Source organism: Pteropus vampyrus, unplaced genomic scaffold, assembly GCF_000151845.1.
Source record: "Pteropus vampyrus isolate Shadow unplaced genomic scaffold, Pvam_2.0 Scaffold70, whole genome shotgun sequence".
In the NCBI taxonomy this organism is placed as follows: domain Eukaryota; kingdom Metazoa; phylum Chordata; class Mammalia; order Chiroptera; family Pteropodidae; genus Pteropus; species Pteropus vampyrus.
In genome coordinates, this window is record NW_011888851.1 from 3,077,363 (window position 1) to 3,083,362 (window position 6,000).

At 47.2% G+C, this 6,000-nt stretch overlaps 1 protein-coding gene across 3 annotated transcripts in view; it reads right to left on the reverse strand.

Annotated features, from left to right (window-relative positions):
* Window positions 1-5,500, reverse strand: part of ATP2B1 (ATPase plasma membrane Ca2+ transporting 1) — a 115,966-nt gene extending 110,466 nt beyond the window's left edge. Inside the window, exons 1-2 of one of the 3 annotated variants that reach the window (XM_023531552.1) lie at window positions 5,126-5,500; window positions 4,501-4,526 (exon numbers count right to left, since the gene is read on the reverse strand). The gene's annotated coding sequence lies outside the window, so the exon portion shown is untranslated. Of the gene's footprint in view, window positions 1-4,500; window positions 4,753-5,125 lie in introns of those variants that run through there. The other 2 variants (XM_011361764.2, XM_011361763.2) reach the window with 2 other exon arrangements.
* Between the last annotated feature and the right edge of the window lie 500 nt (window positions 5,501-6,000).

Sequence of the window (6,000 nt, forward strand, 5' to 3'; positions counted from 1 at the left end):
ATTACATAAATTAATATTTCAAAAAGATTTAAGTAATAAATGTCATGGCAGAAAAACAAGTATGCAAAAAAATTATAGCAGGAATTAAAAAACTTAAAGTATAGGCCATTTTATTTTTAATTCAAGATTTAAGACACTCCTAAATCTTTTCATCTTTGAAAAAGAATTTCTTTACTTAATATTCTAATCTACAATATTACAAATACAGTCTTTCAAATATGTTCAAATTCATTTACTCAGCTGTTAAATAAATAGGGGATGAACTGTAAACATTATACCAAGTATAAGCAATGATTAAATGTATATAGCTAAACCCAAACAAATCTGTTAATATCCCACTATTTACTCTGGTCAGAAACTAATTTTTCATAAATTTATATAACTTTAATAAACATACATAAACATGTACAATGGTGAAAGCAATGGAGCAAAAACTAGAAGCCACCTAAAATTTAGTTCTGGCTAATCTAACAGCAGCTTGCTATGTGACCTTAGGACTAGACAAATCATTTTACCTCCTTGAGGAAAAAAAAAGGGTGCAACTGTTTACTCATCTCCCAGGATTATTTATTACGACAATCAAATGAGATAGTATGTAAATATATTCTGAAATATTGTAAAATACTTTATAAATCAAAGGCATTATTATTAAGAGATCAAAATTCGACACATTATCATTATGTGCCTGCAATAAAAGAGCATTATGGTAACAATGAAGAACATAAAAATTGACTCCAGATTCAATTAGATATAGAACACTATTGTGTATATTCTGTAAATTACAAATATAAAACCTAAGAATTCAATTCAGTTACTTGTCCTATGTCCCCATTTATAATCTATTTCTTGGGTAGAAATACAAATGATACTCGATAGGCCATGACTGGTAACTGTCACAACTGGTCAGTATGTGTATTATTCTCTATACTTTCATGTATTTGACATTTCCCATAACAAGACAACAATGTATATGTTTGTATACAAAACATTTGTAAAAGCTAAAAAATAAATCTCTTTAAAAATTATTTTTTTGAAAATTATTCCCATAACTATTATCATTTTCCTTTAATGTTATCTCAGATTGTATATATTCCAAAATAAGCTGCTCTCAGTACCCGTCTATATATGACACCTATTAGAAAATAATTATTCCCTTCCAACTAGGTGAGTAAATATTCTTACACAAATTGCAAAAATATAATTGTTAAGTTTCTGCTTCCTGGTCTTCACTCCTTTGCGGTTTTTTGTTTTTGTTTTTTGCTCATTCATTAGAAATTCCAGAAATAAAAAGTGAAAACGACCAGTTTCAACTGTAATGTATGTGTAAAAATGTAAGGAAAAAACGGCAACTACTTTTTGCTAGTACTGAAAAAGACCAGCGATAGTTGTAATTAACCATTTCTCTTAAAACCTGACCTATACAACTCAATTCACAGTATTAGACTGTTTTATCCATAATGAAGTTAACATGTCTGTCAAAGGGAATTAGTAAATTTAACTCCCAAATCAAGGATTCTACCAAAGTATATATAATAACGTATAATTACTCTGCATACATCAACCTAATTGCTCAAATAATGTCTTTTAATCTAGGGCCATATTCCACAGATTGAAAAAGCATAAACCACCTTTCATCTCAGATTATTTTTGTTTAATTTTAACTAAAAATTTATCTACAGCCCAATAGCATACGCTTTATAGCAGTTTATGAAGAAATCTCAAGTGCTGAAACTTAAATGCAGATGGAAGGGCAAGAATACCTTGTGGTTTATAATTAAAACTACTATTTTGTAATATCCACATCAATTTATTCATTACTTGAAAGCTAAATCTTTGTTTCTTCATGTTACATCTGCAGTCACAATAATCAAAAAGTATCCTGTACCTAAAGAGATAGTGTACCCTAAATTTTTTATTTGGGAGGGAGGGGGACATGAGAGAGCAAACAGGCTGGAAAGGAAATTTCACCAATTGTAACTATAGCATTTGTTGTCTAGGCATTAAAAACTCCCATTTATTTTTATATGAGATACACTTGAGAGGAGGAACCATATATAGAAACCACTTTTTTCAACATGGTCTTTAATAACTTTGAATGTAAGTCCTGTTGCAAGTCTTCATTTGTATTATTTAAAAACAAGTAATTGTAAAACTCCAGTAAAGCCATAAAAGGCAAGCTGCTGGAAGATGAACAAACAAGCAAGGTTAATAATTTTACAGATTTTGCATGTTTACTTTAGAATCTGTTAATACCACACAAGCTAAAGAAACTGTAAGACCACTATTATGCTGGTAGGATTCCTTATTTGGTGGCAGGCAATGGTTAGTTTTAAATATCTATTTACAATGCAGCTATGTCTTTATTTCTTTTCCTAAGTATCCAGATATCATTACTCCCTATTATTTTATCAGAAGCACCAATCAAAACTAGTTTCTCACCTCATCTCAGAATCCTACATTAAAATTCAAGCTTCAATTTAAAAACCATGATTTCCCATTTAGTTGCAGAAATCCCCCCTAAAAGTGAGGAATTACAGAAAACAGAAAAATGAAAATTTCACCTTATACATGAGGATGCCAGTAATGACAACTGCAATAAAAATCAAGAAGGCATACTCTGAATTTTCACAATTTTAATAAAAACAAAATCATGAAATTTTAAATCAAAGGTGGCGCTCTGTCCTCAACTCACCCGATTGTGACTCACTTTTGCAGACTATATGGTAGGCAATAACAGTTACTTTTCAAAGATCTTTGCAGTTACGCCCAAGCCAAAATCAGGACAGAGATCCACCCTTAATTACAGCAATTTAACTGTCTCATCCAAAGCAAGGTAGAAACTAAAACATCCCCCTGAAATCATGGCTAAATAAGCCCATTTCATATACTAGTTTTCAAAGGCTCCCTTTAGCAAATATTTCTATTTACTTCAGTTTTGAACTCACTAGGACAAAAAAGAAAAGGGGGAGGGGGAAGGGGGACGTAAACGAAACGCACAAATACAAAAAGAGATTCTCCTCCAATCCCTCTAATTCCCCCAATCCGCCGCTGCCACACACAAGGACAGGGAGCCTGAGAAAGGCTGGCACCAGGGCAAGCGGTGAAGGCCCTCCATTCACTCACATGGGCCACAATCCAAAGGGTTACACACCTGCCTGAGGAGAGCCTCATACATAGCAAATCCTTACAAGTACATCTTATTATAAAATACACCCACGCTAAACAGGAGCTTTATTTAAAATAAAACTGTCCTCAGGTGGGGGAAGTTAAGCACAACAAAGGCTTCCATGTTGTAAGGCAGACAGTCCAGATATAAGCATTTAACTACACATGTATGAAAAAAAAATCCATATAACTACTTTATCATGAACAGCAATCGACACCAACAGGAGCCATTCGATTATTAATAAACCCAGAAAAGTAGCGTGCATAGCAGCCAAAGGTGGGTGTCTGCTGCGATCTAACCCCAGAGAAAGGTAAAAATATGCCTGCGGAGGAGGGTCAAGCCCTCTACAGATTGAGAGACCCCTACAGCCCTTAGCACCCCCCTACCCTGCCCTCGGCGCCAAGACCCCTGCACCGCACAGCATGCGAGCACTCCCAGCACTGCGAGTCCCGCAGAAAACTGGTGAATGAAATGCGCAGAGACCAACCTGGATAGTGACCCCGGCGCAGAACCAGGGGTCGCTAACTAGCTTAACCAAAGGATTCTCCCGCAGGATGGAATAGAGCACACTCCCAATCCCGAAACTGGAATGCAGTTCTTTCTTAATGATCCGTTCCAAAAAAAGGTGGAGGACGCAGGGTTTTTTGTTATTTTTTGTTTTTTTTTGTTTTTTCTTTTACACTAAGTCCATAAACGCGAATCCGAAGCAACCGGGAACATCCTGGGGGGCCAGACCGGAGACGCCGGGAGAAAGGCGAGATGGCTCTCCAAGTCCCAAGGAATCACCGTCCGGTGTGACACCCATCAATCAAGCAGCCCCGGACCCCCCTGACGAAGGGTCCCTACTCAACGCCTGCAGAGCGCCAAAGGAGCCGAAGACGAGGATTAAAGGGGTGACCCTCCTGGGGCGTGGAGAAAGAGTGTGGAGCACCGCTGCCCTCAAGGTCACCATGCGCCGGGGCGGGGGCGGTCGGCGACGGGATGAGCTATGGCGCGGCCGAGGCAGCTCGGAGAAGAGCTGCGAGTGTAGACACGAAGCCCCACACAGCCCCATCCCAAGGGCCCTAGGCGGGGACTCCTGGCCGGACCCGGCGCCTAGACGCAAAAAACCCGCTCACCTTTACGATCTCCGGGTGCGGGCACGGCAGGAGACGACCTGCGAGGGGCCCCCCGAACACCCCCACCAACTTCTCCCATACCCGATTGCAGTCCGCGGGGCACCCAAGGTGTCAGGACCCCGCCGCGACAACCCGACTCCCGCATTCCACTCGGCCTCCCGCGCAGGTGACCTGCCCCATCGCTTCTACCGCGGGCGGACCGCGATCGCCACTCACCTCGCCCAGCAGCAGGAACCATTTTCCTAGTGGGGAAAGGAAAGGGAGGTTGCAGGAGGAGCGGGTGGGGGTGAGTAAGAGTGGTAAGCGAAGAGAACGGGGGCTCGTCCCCGGCTTGTCCGCGGCCAACTCGCAAGGCTCGGGGAGACACGCGGAGGTGCGGGTGCACCTCAAGGATGAGGCGGCCGCGGAGCCGAGAGGCTCGGCGTCCACCAGCCGGGGCTCCCTACTCACGCTGCACTGCGAGGAGGCGGCGGAGGAGGCGGCGGAGGAGGAGGAGGCGGCACCCTGCCCGGCCCCCGCCCAGAGCCCGGCAGCCGCCGAGTGGCCGCCCGCGGCCCCGCAGGACCCGCCTCCTCAGCTCCGCAAAGCCGCACACTGGGCGCGCCGCGCTCAGCTCGGGCAGCTCCGCCGACCTCACGCCGCCATCCGCAACAGCAACGGCGGGCGGGGTGCAGCCCCCTCTGTGAGCACCGCAGCCCGACCCGCTCAAGGTGGGGCCCGCGGCCGCCGGACAGCGGACGGCCGAGCACGAGGGGGCTGCCCGAGGCTTCGAGCAGGAGCCCCGTTTGCACCGGCTGGCTCGCAAGATTGCCGGAGTAGGCAGGGGAAAGAGAACTCTCACCCGTTCCGGTCTGGCGCTCCCTTCTCTCCACACCCACACGCCTCCCGCTCCACGCTGGCGGCGCAGCTGCTCCCGCTGCCACTGCCGCCGCCGCCGCCGCCGCCGCCGCTGCCGCCTTGGCTGGGCGCGGTCACGTGATGCAGCCCGCGGGGAGCCTGGGGGCGGTCGGGCGCGGAGGAAGCGCGGCTCGGACGGGCACTGGGAGCCCGGCGGCGCTTAGAGGGCGTTTAAGGGGAGGACTCGGCGAGCGCGCCCCCGGCTGGCGAGCGCGCTCCCGACGATTAGAACTTGTCGCGCGGTCGGGAAAGGGTGGCGGGAGTGAGGGGCGGGGGACTCACGCCTCCGCGCGCCCCTCCCTCTCTTCCTTCTCCGCGCTCCTCGCTCGCCGCTGCCCCCGCCCCTCCCGCTAGCTCCTTTCCTACTGCCGCTGCCTACGATTGGCTGAGAGGCTCTGACGTCCGTGTTTCCATGACGTATCAGGGAGGGTGGGGTGCGGGGGAGGAGGAGGTGGCTCGGGCGCGCGGGGCGGTGACTCCGTCAGTCACAGCTGCTGTTTCGGCGCGGGGCCTGGCGGCTCCTGTGACTGTGGAGGCCGGAGCGGCATGACTGCCGCAGGCGGACGCCCTCCACTTGGGGCCCCGTCCGAGCCACCCCCAGCCTGCGTCCCTCCAGAGCCTGGGAGCTGGACTGGCGGGCGTGGAAGATCGAACGCTCCTGGCTGCCACAGGTTAAAGCTGACCACTCGTCGGCGGACATTTGAGCGGCTTCTCGCCGCTTCTGTGCTCCACTCCCTACGGACTCGATGCCCGTCCTGGCTCATGACGCACGCGCTGGACAACAAAAGTGCCTCTCAGCTCGCTTCCTCCTTGAGGAAA